Below are 14207 nucleotides of genomic sequence, written 5' to 3' on the forward strand. Positions count from 1 at the left end.
CTGCTCACGGATTAGAGGCTGTAGAGACCCGGAGTTGAGACTCTATAATGCCACTATCCCAGTTTGTAACGACATTTGTTTTCTGGGCCTCACGTTTGATCGTCGGCTCACGTTTAAGCAACAGTTTAAGATGGTTAAGACTAAGTGTCTCAAGCCCATGAACCTCATGAAAGTAATGTGTCGTATCACCTTTGGAACCGATAGAAGCACCCTGTTGAACCTGTATAGGGCCCTAATTTGATCAGTCATCGATTATGCTAGTCCTGTCTACAATAGTGCTTCCACATCATCAAAGCAGGTTTTGGACACAATCCACCATACATGTGTTCGTATAGCCACTGGGGCGTTTCGTATGACCCGAACAGGAAACTTGCTGGTGGAAGCGAATGAACCGCTCTTGCCTCTTAGGAGACAACGACTTGCTTTGAATTACGCCATAAAGGTTTCACAATTTCCGTACCACCCAGCCTTTAACTTCATCTTCTCTCAGACGTTAATCCGTTCTTTTTTTAGGGGGCGGCCCACGTCATCGCGGCCGATGTGCCTGCGCGTCCGGGACTGGCTAGACGAGTCGCTTATTACGCTGGATGACATTACCCCGCACACTCTTCGGGACCCAGCTCCGTGGAGACGTCTGAGTATTAAGTATGATTTGGAACTCTGTCAGCATCGTAAAAATGGCACTTCACCACGAGAGTTCCTCACGTATTCGTTGGAACAGATCTCACAATACGCGAACTCATTACAAATATTTACCGATGGGTCCAAGGGCTCAACAGGAACGCGTTGCGCATTTGTTTGCGGTGACCATACCGTAGGTCTATGCCTCCTGCAGCACCTGTCAGTTTTTTCCTCAGAACTGCTTGCCATTTTAGCAGCGCTTCAGTACGTTGCTTGTCGTCCTGAAAGAGATGTAGTCATTTGGACCGACTCACGTAGTGCACTTTTATCATTAGACCCAACGGCGATGTCACGTGACCACTCATTTTTGACGCGCTCAATTTGGGAGGAACTGGAATTTCGAGATTCTTTTGTGATTGTGTGTCGGTGACACGCACCTGGTGCGGTGGCCGGCTTGAGCTAAGTGCAACTTCTCCTTTGCCTTTCACTGTCGAGCAGGATGAGCCTCGCAGGTGGCGAGGCGCCACCGCAAGGCCAGACCCGCGCATGTTTTTCAGGTAAACCCGCCCTGCACTATGCTCCTGCCGAATGCGGGCCAAAAAGTACCCCAAACATACGGGGATGATGACGATAGTGATGGACAAATATCATAGGGATGCCTTTCTACTTTGCCTCTTGTTCGATAGGGAAGTATTGCCTCTGGAGATGGGACAGCGCTCCAATCGTTCCATCAGGCTCGAGCGACAGTTTGGCAGCCAGTGCGGCCGTCAATCAGTGCGCTACGAGCTGGGTAACGACGCGTGCCAGGCAGGAAATCAAAATCAGCGTTTGAAAAAATAAAAGTTTCCTGCCGACCAGCCTTGCGAAACTGATGACGTCGGCATGGAATCCAGCGAGTCTATCATGCAACTGCTACTGGATGGCAGCTTTGATAGAAATACGAAATGAACGGCATTCTAGCGCCGAATCATCAGTTTAATGCTGCGCAATGCGCGTACGATTGTAATACTTCATTGGGACAAACTGTGGCCTAAGTTAAGTTTTCCCGTATCCCAAGGTTACTATTGGTTTCCGCACCCATCATGCGATTAAGGAAAATATGTGTGTATCCATCAAGGAAGTGGTGCTGATGTTGACCTACTTGTGTAATTGTACAAGTGTGAGGTAAAACCGGTAAAACGAAAGCTCTGTTAAAATATTCCGGTAACCTCGGCCCCAATTTTCTCGTCATATCCCTGAACATCTCTGACTTGACAAACTATGTGTCTTTATGGCTTGAAGCTTGTGATCAGATGCGATGAAATACTGATCTAGGAGACTGCAGGAATGTAATGCACCGGGGGACGCGTTCCAGCCCTGTTACACGAGGGAAGATGAGCGGCCCTGTACTGACGTCGCTGCGGCATGTCACGGAACAGAATATGTTTTCAAACTGACCGAGCCTGAAACGATCGCTGTGGGCTGGGGCATATGATAGCAGTGTGCTTTTGAAGATCACCCTGGTCAACGACATATTGTTTTCTAGGTGTTGATATTTATTGGTGGTGTTTATAAGATATTTATAGTTTTTTGATAGGTGTTAGAGGTGTCTGGGTGTTTATATGTGCATGTGTTTTATTTTGATGGACTGCATGGTTGTTCCATTGCTTCCGGAAACTGCGTTAGTAACAAACACAGGTCTGTCTGGATGGTAGAAGACCAATGATTGCAGCACTGTTCTGGAAATTGCTTCATCACACGAATAACGCTTCAAATCGTGCGATGATGTCACTATGTGCCCTCTCCAGAATCAGCTGACGCAATTTCAGCAAGAAAGTGGACGTCGCTACGAAGTAGTTACGCCATAATTTGGTTGCGACGATTTTAGTTGATGATGTGGTTACGTCTGTACAGCTTCAACAGACTGAAGTATAACTTCATACATGATTACGTATTGAAGTGTTCGTCACGAATTTGTCCACAGAAAGACAGGGATATGATAATGCGGCTCGTGTTGTGTTGAAACGTTCCGAAACAAAATACACCATCTTTCCGTGTTCATCAATAGTTTGTGCGCAGTCCTCAGAAATTTGACAGAAACTCACCACACAGCGAGCATATGAACAGTCTTTTAATGACCCTCGCGTTAATGAGGGGCCAATGCAAACCCCCTTCCCCTAAGATCTTCTGCAGATGCGCACTCGGCAATCGTGCAATCACGCCCAAGATTTCGGTAGCCTGTGAGAAATCCAGTGACCAGTTTGACACTAAAGTCTTGTCCCACAGATCTGAGCTGAATTTAAGGACAGCAGTGTAACAGCAAGAAGAGAGGAAGTAGGGAGCAAGCCGCTCCCATCTCAAAGAGAAGGTAGGTCATCGGGCCTCCGCAGTGGAAACCCGAGACTGTTTGCGATGAGGGAGAACAGCAGCGGATGTTGACCATCGCCAGCGAAATGAAACAGAACGACGCATCTTCGAAGTCTGCCCAAGCCTGGATGCAGCTTGTCCATGCCGACGTCCGCTCATCCTCGCAGAGCGAGACGCAGGAGATATTCCCGACGCGTTCCTGCGAATTCGAGGGAAGGCCCAGGTTAGTGCATATCGTGCACGTATGCGAGAAGTATAACCATGACCAACGAAACCTTGCGATTTTGGTAGATAGGTCGTTGCTGGTGCCGTAAAGGGTTAGCATAAAATATTCATTTTTATGCAGATGGGAGTGGTGCTCCAGCACTCAAGAATTCAACATTCAATAGCGTTATTTACGTGGAGCATTATGGGTCGCAAATTTTGTGTAGCCGTTAGTCTGCGGTGAGTTGGTTTGCTGGACCGGCGAGCTGTATTCATCAAGACACCATGATATTAATATGTGCCCTTAAACAACGACATAGGATTGAAAGCGTCAGGACAGTTTTACAGCGTAGTACAAGTAGGTAATTTTTCTCCGGAATCGAAAATTGTCTGGGCCACCGAATGCATTTAGTTCCGTGGTCAAGTATTGAAATTCATGACATCTGGGTTCAGCTGGGGTTGACACTAAGGATAATTGGTCCTCTCCTCTTTTGTGTATATATATATATATATATATATATATATATATATGTATATAATGATGTATAAATTATTACTGTCTCTGCATTTGCGAGCTATATTATGAGTCATTGGAGTTTCCGGGCCTTTTACTTAGCATTATCGTTTTATATATATGATAGTGCGTGCAAAATCGCTCATATGCTCGTCAATATCTACATTCTTACGTTTTGAGAGTCTATCTCATCGTCGGAAATGTATAAATGGCACAATAAATAAGTTGAGAGATTTTTAACAATGAAAACTGTACATTACTATCGGAAAAACATACTGTAGTAAACAAAAGGCAAGTGAAGCATGGCCAATTGAAGCAACACAAAATCCCATTATCACTAAGATAGATACAAAGTACACCCATAATGGAAACACTACAAAGACACAACACATTGCCACAATCACATCTGCAGTTTGTACCACCCAGCACCCAATAACTCAAGGGTTGCGCAAGAATTTGTTTGTTTAGGGCTGGAGAGAATTCGTTAATGAATATGCCCCCCCCCCCCCCCCAATTTCGAGGGATCTTCTGTCATTGCTCGTCTGAAAAATATCAGTGTTTTCCACGGGTGTCGAATTGTATTCTTCTGGTTGGGCCACTGCCCTCCCCTCCATGTCTGATTTGCCCCCCCCCCCCCCCAAAGGTGTGTTTGGCTCTTCAACATTCTGGGACCAAAGTCCAAGAAGGGCATTGCAAATAGGAAATCACAACCATATGAATTTTCAAGAAGGCTTCTACCGATTGTTTCACAGGTAAAAGGAAGAAAAAAATGGAGACTGCAATGTCACGTTCAGTTGGGTGCAGCTGACTCAGCTAGTCACACTGTAAAAACTCCCCGTTCGTACCGTGCTTACTTGAGCATCTTCTGGTTTTTACCTGCAAGATGTGCGCTTTTGATTGTACGATTAGTATGCGTTGTTGACTCTGACATAGTTTTGTGCTATTGTCAGAGTGTTTTCGCGTTATTCTGTCATGTTTAATGATCCACAGACTGCAGGAAGTTGCGCTATTTTGCCACGATACGATGCGATGTATCATAGGAGATTAAAAACAAACCGGTCAAATGTTAGCACCCAAAAACGTCAACATATTTATAGTCGGCAACGTTCGAAAGAACCATTGAAATGCACCGGTGCCTTGCACTGGTCCTTGGGAATCTCTGCCAATGAAAGTAGATATGATCATTCGCGATGGGAATCCACAATGAGACAACGGAAGGCCGTATACCAGTCAGGGATCCCATTTCAGTACGAAGAGCTCTCCATATGATTTCAGCCAGGGGTCCGTTATGCTGAACTGGAGTCGGGTAATATTGGACATCCGCGTCGATAAGAGATCTGTTTTGCGTCAATAAAGACCCCTGCGTCGATCCAGGTCTAAATTTCCGGGTCAGGGGGCCTTCGGCGTCAGGCAGTCGACCGATGTCCATGATGTACGGACAATTCATTGATTACACATATACCCTGTAACGCCAGAAAAGCAGCGGGTGGCCATCCCGGTCTGGGATGGAGCGACCCTTCACCCGCTGACCAGGAGACATAACGCGCCCCTAGTGTTCTACCCACTGGGCCCTCGCTCTGAAGAAAGGCAAGGGGTTTCCTAAGTGCTATATACGGCAAATCAAAATGGGGTAAAAAGGGGAAAATGCCAACACAAACGAGAAAGCTCATCCAGGGATGTTACTTTATATGTTGTCGAAGTGCCTGAGCCCCCCCCCCCCAAGGCTGATTTTAAGGGAATGTTCCAGATTTGAAGATATTAAAGCAAGCATGAGATATCATAAAATCAACTCACTTATAATTAGTGATATACCTAAACGTCGAAACGACTGTTCTACAGGACAAAAGTTTCTGAATTTGGTATATACACTTCCCAATAAGGCATTGTTTGATTGCGTCATGAAACGTTTGTATGACAGTGAGGTACTGCAAGACAAGCCGTGTGAGATTGACACCCTAGTACGCACAGGTAGTACTTCAACTCGCTGAAAGGCTGCAGTGGTGGTGCTGGAAGTATTTGTTGAGACAAATATTGTTGTGCTCTTGTTTTTGCTGTTTCTCGTGGTATTCTTGCAGATTTTTCCGCGAGTTTAACAAATCAACTTATATTCACATATTTGGTTATGGTGCAATCCATAGGTTATCGGCTACCAGCCTTTTTTCCGTACTAACCTGGCAACCATGTACAACTTTAAAGACCATGTAGCACAAAACACGATATGCACAATTTGCTCTACTTTAAATGAAATCCTGTAGACATCCACTTGAGTTGAAAGTAGTACTCACGGACGGGAGATTTGAATGGCTTGAAACGTGTGCTTGGCCTCGCACGCCACGTCTATGGGGTGGCAGAATTTGGATGACGCTGCGACGATGCCTTAGGCGTGCCTAAACGGCGTTGAGATAGCCGGAGAAAACAGCATGCGTATCTTTGAGAGCGTGTACCTCGGAAGTTAAGGGGCTTTAAATCTTAGGATGGCTGGGGCTGTAAACTGCACCAAATGACGTTCCAAATTGATTTCTCAACTAAAAAATTGGAGTTTTTTTGCGGAAAATTACATCTGTTGCATAGGCTTTTGCCATTTGAGACTCAACGTTCACGAATGAGCGTCCAAGGAATGTCATTTTTGAACAGTGTCAAACATGGGCATCGACGCTTTCACGGTTTCACGGTGGCTGCGAAAAAAGAACTGCCATGAGCGTCACGGTCGAAACAGGCTGTTCAACACGAAATTGTTCGATGAGTTGGCCAAGACCCCCTCGGCCTACGGTCCCTCGGCTCGTAATGATGTATGGACAGACATGAATTTGTGACAGGCAAAGCTAGTGGCGGTTAGCACCAGGTGCCCGTGCCGGCTGCGGATGACCGTGCAGTGCTCCTGAAAAACCGCTACTGCTCGAAGAGCAGAAATGCTAGAAACACCTGTTTTGTGACACAACACGCGCAATGCCCCATGAGATACTGAAAATGTATGTGCAATTACACATGACATGCTGAGCATATCCTCAGAAAACCTAAGGAAAAGGCGTACCGCTACCCCTCACCACCCCCTCCCCCAACCCCACCCCTGCCCCCTCCTATCGGGCCGAGGGCTAGACTCAGGGACGCATTCAAGATTTACTTAGGAAGGAGGGAGGCGGAGGGAGGGAGGCGAGCCCAGTGACTAAGCATCAAACGGATTTTTACTTCTTGTCGCGACCAGTTTACTGATCCATCCATGAAAAACAAAACACAACATCGTACCCAAGGTAAGGGGGTTCTCAAGTGGCGCTTGGCTGCGCCTCTTCAAATTGATTGCAACATAGTCTGATCCGGCCAGCCTAGATCCATGTGAGCTATGTAGCTGCTTAAAAACAAGCATTGCAGCTTTATTTCAGTTGCATATTTCCTAGCATGACAATCATAATATACGTTATTTAAGTTAGAGGATGCACCGCCTTTGGAACTGATTGATACGAGGCCTAAACTGCAATTGTTAAAATAGGAGCCTAACACCGTATTAATCACAAATTCCGTGTTAGTGATAGCACAGTGCATCGGTCAGGGATGGACTTCACTCCACTTCGCAACTGATGCCAAAGGAGTGATTTTGGGGACCGAACTGTACATGATGTGCAGGTGCATGATTTAAGAGCTTCGAAGATGCAGTTTTTCCATTGAATGCAGCGTCATTGTTTTATAACTGTTGTCGAAACAAGGTAGGTACGTGTATCTCAAGCGGCATCGGATAGTGTATGATGGACGGTGATGAGTCAGGAGGGCCAGTAGGGCTATGCGCCATATTACCAATATCATCCATTCAATTCAAATACCGCAATCAAAGACAAACACCTGAATCTGGAGCTGTCTGCTATCATGTTTTCGCTATATTCTACCGATCGGTTTGTCTTGGGCTGATGAGGCATTGCATACACAAAATGCGCTATATTCCAGGTGAAAACATCATTGCTTCATACATTGAAACTACTCAAGGGACAACTGTTAGCATGCTTGTCATGAAATGGAAGAACAGAGGGAGTTAATCAATCATCTTAGCCATTGTACTGTGTCTGTGCTGAGATATATGTAATGCAATTAATTGTGTTTTGAACTTAATGCATTACTTTCTTACAGTAATTACCTCCGTTGTCTCAAATAGATATTTTCGGTGCTCATCACAATGCTGCCCTTTTTAAGACCTAAGCCGCTCTAGTTTCTGAGGTACATGTCTGCAGAAATGGGAAAAGGTATTTTGGGGAGAGTATTTTAAAGTCAACCTAGCATTCATGACGTCATAATAGCTTCATTTAAATCCCGTAATTGCATAACCCATGCGGTGATCAAGACTAAGAAGAACATAATTGTCGGGGCGTTCATATCTGGCGCTCGTGAGCGCGCGGCCGTCAATTGGCTTTCAATCAATGCTGTGTAAGGTACGATGACGTAATAAAACCATGACGCAATGGGGAGAACATTTACTACACAGAGAATTGTGCTGTCTAGAGCAGTTTTGCTACCTAAAAGTATGCCAATGGTTTTAAGTGAGCTTGCTTCATCATATCTAATGCTGGATAAATTGTGTTCAAATGTGAAACACTCCGCTTAACCATGCCCTGCTGTGCCTGCAGTCTCCACAGAATATGACTGGTAAAAAGCTGGGAGTGATAGGTTTTGAGCTGCTTGTACTACATGCCATAATTTCTTGGTAGCAGATATACTGTCAATCAACGAGAGTGAAAGCATCTATTCGTGTATTTCAACAAGCATATAGAGCCAGAGCTTAGCCAAAATGGTTGTTGGGAAACCCAGTGTTAAGTTGGGGATTTCTTAGGTCATTATTTACATGCACCACCGTAAATCAATGTTTCAACCCACTCATCACTGAGAACTGCCCACGCCCCCGTGTTAGCTTAAGCATGAGCAATTGCAACAATTCAGAGCAGTGAGAGAAGAGGATGTTTTCTCACGGGATATGAGCAAAGTAAGCTTCCCTAAAAAAAGATTTTCCTACCTAACCATGAACCTAGCCATGCGCATTTATTGCATCCTGGTATGCACAATGACCGTTATCACGTTAACTTTCCTTTCTGACTCTTTCGCCGCGTGACCCTTGCACAGGTATCAGGTGCGATCACCTCTTGAGCAGGGCTGTAGTTTCCTATTCAGTGTGGGAGCCACAGCTCTCCTTCCCCGCCCCCGCACACACTTAAAAAATGGTCCAGATCATGGGGGACAACCAATTTGTCGGTGTATTTTGGCTGTACGTGTCGCAATTTTTTGGTGTTAACCTGTCCTCTCCCAACTCTTTTTGCGAAACAACTCCCCTGCTCGCACAGCTCCGCTTTCCTTATCTTCATGTCATACAATGTGTGTTTCAACTAACTGCAAAGTGAAATTTGGATTGGTCGTGTATCACCACAAATGCAAGCAAGGAATACCGTAAACATTGGAACACAAAGCATACATTTCGGCAGCCTGCAAACCTACAAAAGTGGTGGCTTTGCTTGAACCATGTGGCTGCAGATGACAAAAATATGGTAAGGTGTGTGCGACCTTAGTGTTTAGAGGATCAGGGATGCAGGAGTGATAAGGTAACTTGGATGGAGCGGCGCAAGTGCACCAGGAGGCAAGAACATTGTTTGTACTAATTATGGTGTAAAAGGGGTATGTTTAAATGCAACTATCAGCTGAATAACCCGCTGAAAGGCCTTATATGAGAAATTGTGTGGCATTTACAATGTTCGATAAGTGCACTGAAAAGATAGATAGGTGATGCTGGTGTGACTTTGCTTTTCAGCACGGATGAAACCAATCACTCCATCCCTCTAACACGCGCCCGGGTGGCCGGCTAGATACTCTTCGCTCGGGTGGGGGTCAATTTGACCCCCCTGAGATCTCGGGAACTAAAGGAGCTAGAGACACTAAATTCATAGAGTGTCTTGACCCGTACGTGAACTGACTTAGGTGAAAGTTTGAGCTTCCCAGGTCATGTCCTTCAGGTCAAATAACGTCAAACAAGGTCAAATTCCAGGCTGGCCTCTAAAGTGCCCCCAGAACCTAGGCAACTGTTTCTGAGCAAAAGGTCACAAGCCCCTTTGAAGTCAGTGACCTTGTTTGACCTTTTGATCTTTTGAACAAAATCATACAAGATTGCTCTGAGTTTTCCATTTGAATAAGCGACAAAGATTACGCTAGGCAGTATGTTCCTAAAACAAAGTGTTGACCCGAGTCATCTTAGGTCAATGACCTGCTCTGACCCCTAAGAAGTTAATGGAAGACGTATAATGCGGTTCCTGCTGTCAAACTATTCGAAATGAGCACCACAAGCTATCCCATACAGCAAGCCCTAGAGTAATAAATCAGTTTGTTTTTGGCCTTGGCCTGACCTTCATACCTGACCTTAGGTCAACGTGATTTGCTCATTCAATATTTTTGGTGCCTAAGAAAGCATCTCAGAGATGTAGGGCTCCGTCAAACTCTCCGTTATTGCATCAGATTGGACGATTCCCTAGGAAGTGCCTTCGTTGAAACTATGGCCTGACTTTGACCTGTCATATGCCAATGAATTTACAAGGCACGTATAAATTTTTATGTCAAACGATCTGCTATTCAGTTGTCTACAGCTGTGAAAAATTTGGCGCGGCTGCGCCGCGCCGTTTGGAAACCATTCTGGAAAAATCTTCAGAGGGGTCAATTTTACCCCCACCCCCACCCCACCCGAGCGCGTGTTAAACGAGAGGTGCGATGAGGTGTGTCCAAATACGAAGTACAACTCACGATATTCACTTCAAAATCATGCTGTGAATGCTTTGTGTTGAACATCTCGGGTGAGCCGTGATGCATGGGGCGTAGACAACTCATTTATGGGCCAGTCAAATTGCTTCGTTTATCGTTATATATTATGAAATGATCACATTAGCGTGCTTTGGTGAATCCCGTCCTGGCGACTCAGCTGGTTAGCTCGCCTGCCTTCCGATCCACCCACGCGTGACGGTGTGTGTTGGAGTCACCACAACAGCTCGCTGTTTGCATTCAACAGGTGTGATTCGCGGCCGACGGCAGCGGACGCGCTAAAGGTCAGTTGACGTTAGAGGGCAGGACGGACCGTGCCGAGTGATGTGGTAAGCTAAACTTCTGCTACCAAATTCTGTCGTCGACCTGCAGTTGCGCGAGCGAGTGTGAAGTGTCAGTGCTCACACCACAAGCACTTCTTAACGTGAGCGCTGATCTCAGAAGCCATCCATTCAAAGTTTCGGATTCATTCATTTAAGAAATGCTGCTTATTTTCTGGATATTTCGTGAAATAATCAGATGACTATTCTTTTCATGACCATCCTGTATTGAAGCAGCGGAACTACTCCTTTGGGTTTTAGAACGCCTGAAGCGTGGAACACCCCAATATAAACTGTAATTGTTCACCAGTAACGAGAGCATATGGCATGACAACTCCTTTAGGATTATTACACCTATTAAGCACGGCGTCATTTGAGCATAACAAAAATACACGAGGCTCACAATTATCCTGATGTTGATAAAGAACTGTGGCAATGCTCGAACTAAGCAAGAAACCGAACAAAACGTTCTACTCCATGACCTTCATTACGCTTAAAAGCTAGTTTCCGTCGTGATCAGCACCGGTTTAGCATTATCGCAACCAAGTTTTCAAATACTTATCTGGAAACGTACGTATTATGCATGTTTGGTGATCACCTTACCATTGCATAGTTATTTGCATTTTGTACCAGATGTCTCTGATGTAAAAAGCTTTCTAGTGAAACAAAATGAAACGTTTCAAAACCACACGCAAAATCGATTTTGACCATCGCATCGTAAATTATGAACCGATAAGATGGAAGGCTAAGGTGTCTTAGAAGGCCAAGATGATCCGCAACAATAATATTAATGCTGTGACCCCAGCATACGTACCCAAGCGAGACCTTACACGTGTTTTATCTATGCGCGATCGTGTTTCGGGTAGCCATCATCTCATATGATGCCATTAGACATACAGAATCATTTACACACACTCTGGGATCGGGGGACACGGGGCTCTGAAGCAGTTAACGACTTGCTCCTTGCATTTCTTTCCGGGCGGGCAGATCTTGTTGGCGCATGTTATCGTTACGACAAGACGGCAGATCGGCCATGGCAGCAGCTGGCAGAACTCCTGCGGAGCAAAGCAGGTTCCGCAGGGATCTGAGAACAGAACAAAACATTTACGGACGTCGGGATGAAGGTGGTGTGCACAGCAATTCAGCGTTCTTAGCAGGGCAGGACAATGCTGTGCGCTCAGTGGAGATCAACAGGCACCTTGCGTTGGAATGCATTGAGTTCGCGCAGTTGGGCTCGTCAGCGCAAACACAATAAATAGCGAATGGTAATAATTTAATGAATAGTAAATAACAAATGGTAACAAATAGGTGAATGGTAACAACATAATTTTGCTTGCATTTGACATGCCAATCAGTAGGCACTCGCTTAAGTGAAACCATTGACCACGTTTCAGTTCAAAATCCGGGCTCATGTCAAAAAGTTTCGTCATATGCGTTGCGAAAAGAATCATGATAGTACTGGTTTACTGTGAATGAACTATTCATCATTGTCTGCTTGGTGAGATACTTAAATGTACTCACTTCTATTGACGCAAGTAGGTTTCGGGTCGCAGGGTAAGGAGTCACAAAACGCCTGTTGCAGAATACACTCTTGTCCGGCCGGGCAGCTGGTGTCAGCGCAGGTGGGGGCTGGCACGCGCACACAGACCGACACGTCTCCCTCTTCACGGCACTCGAACGGCTCAGGACACGGCTGTGTGCCGCAGAGCGCCGTGGGTGTGGACCCGTCTGCAAAAATACAGCCTGACTAGGGAAGTCGGACAGGGTCCGCGTGGGTGTTGTTTACGGCCCCTCCCGACCGTTCAGGAGCAAAACCAAGAGCCAAATGTCAGCGCGTTCCAAATATGCACAATCACGCTGCAAATTTATGCCGTGTGAAAGCCACCATCATTGACGCGCGTTTGACTTTGCCTGGCCGATAACCAGGCGCCGCCGGTACATCTCGATCAGTGACCAGACGGGAGATGGGCGATATGATGCGGCAGCCATTTCAAAGTTGACAAATGAGGCAAAATGCAAGTGCTTGCATGCCGTTGCAGTTGTCTTTCCACCACCCCAACACACCCACCCCCTTCCCCCGCTTGGTAAAACACAGCATCTGTGCGGAAAGAAATGCGAAGCAAACTTACCCACGGCGCCGACCAGAACCACGGCGAGGGCTACCAGCGTCAGCATAGCTGCACCAATGGCTGCTCGTCGTCACACTCTGACTATTGTGGCTGTGCCGAAATGTCAGGCATTCCTGATGAGTCATGAAAAGGTCAAATGTGGGCAGGAGCACCAGAAACACTCGCGGGAAGGTGGAGCAAACAGCGCAAAAAGTGGCGTAATTGGAACACATTCGCGAAAAACTGGCTTGTGGACCTCCAGTGACGCATTTATTTCATATCATACCAACTGCCAAAGGTGTTCGTTCCCACTTACGCTTATGGCAACACTCTCACTCATATGTCAATGAAGTGGAACTGAGGGGTGTTATTTCAACGGAATTTCTGGTGAGCAATGCTGCGCAGAAAACGCCCACCCGGCGGCGCGTCGTGTGGGGCCGTTGCTAGAGCTGGCCGCCTCGCTACCGAAAACACACCCTATACTGCTGCCGGTAATTGACGCGCCAAACATGGGAGCTCTGACAAAGAAGGAGATTGCAAGTTTTGGGAAACCAAAAAACTGTAGCAGACCAGAAAACGTAGCAAGCCATAGCTGGGGCTCAATGATATGCAGCCACCAGGCCGCATAGACGCATTTCTTCCTAGACTAAATCGTGCTACTTCCCGTGCATGAAGTTAAGCACCACGGAATAAATACAAAGCAGAGCATCTCCGTACTCTGATCAGGTGTGAATTATTATGCTGGCCGTTGTTCTTCTAAGAACTATAATTGAAATATCCAATACTTGAATTAGTATATGTTTTGGCGTCAAGAGATTCCTCACCCAAACGATCAAAACATCCACCCAGCGCCAAAATCATTCCACGCTGTGGCGTGAAGAGATTCTCCGCCCAGCAGTGCAAATGGAATTGAATAACACTTGCGGTCGCCAGCCAACGGGTAAGGTGCATGCGTTAGCCTAGATAGATGCAACTGAGTATGGCGAAAAAGGTTCGTTACACCGTTTCTGTTTTGTTGTTTTTACTTTTCATGTTGGTGTGCTATCATATGTCAAAATAAATTTTAGCACCGCGGTTAATAAAGCTAATGATAATCAGTTATTAGGCGCAGGTGTCTGTTATGAATGGTGCACTAATCAACCGCATTCAAATATTCCAATACTCTGCTAGAGCGACAGAAGCACCGTTATAATTCCAAAGATCCAACGAACAGGATCTCCTAAAAATGTATGCAAGTGTCGCAGCTGCCCGAGTGGCAACGGTTTTCTTTGTCATTTTTTTGTTTTGCCCCCTGACAGAGATGTAACGAATGGGCAAGCCAAA

At 45.9% G+C, this 14207-nt stretch overlaps 1 long non-coding RNA gene across 1 annotated transcript; it reads right to left on the reverse strand.

Annotated features, from left to right (window-relative positions):
* Positions 1 to 10675: 10675 nt before the first annotated feature.
* LOC119112655 (uncharacterized) lies at positions 10676 to 12985 on the reverse strand. Its single transcript, XR_005095758.1, has 3 exons — positions 12906 to 12985; positions 12298 to 12504; positions 10676 to 11860 (listed from the first exon to the last, which is right to left on the reverse strand). It is a non-coding gene; the product is annotated as an uncharacterized LOC119112655 (long non-coding RNA).
* Positions 12986 to 14207: the final 1222 nt, after the last annotated feature.

This window comes from Pollicipes pollicipes, unplaced genomic scaffold, assembly GCF_011947565.3.
Source record: "Pollicipes pollicipes isolate AB1234 unplaced genomic scaffold, Ppol_2.1 Scaffold_7261;HRSCAF=8764_pilon_pilon_pilon, whole genome shotgun sequence".
Taxonomy (NCBI): domain Eukaryota; kingdom Metazoa; phylum Arthropoda; class Thecostraca; order Pollicipedomorpha; family Pollicipedidae; genus Pollicipes; species Pollicipes pollicipes.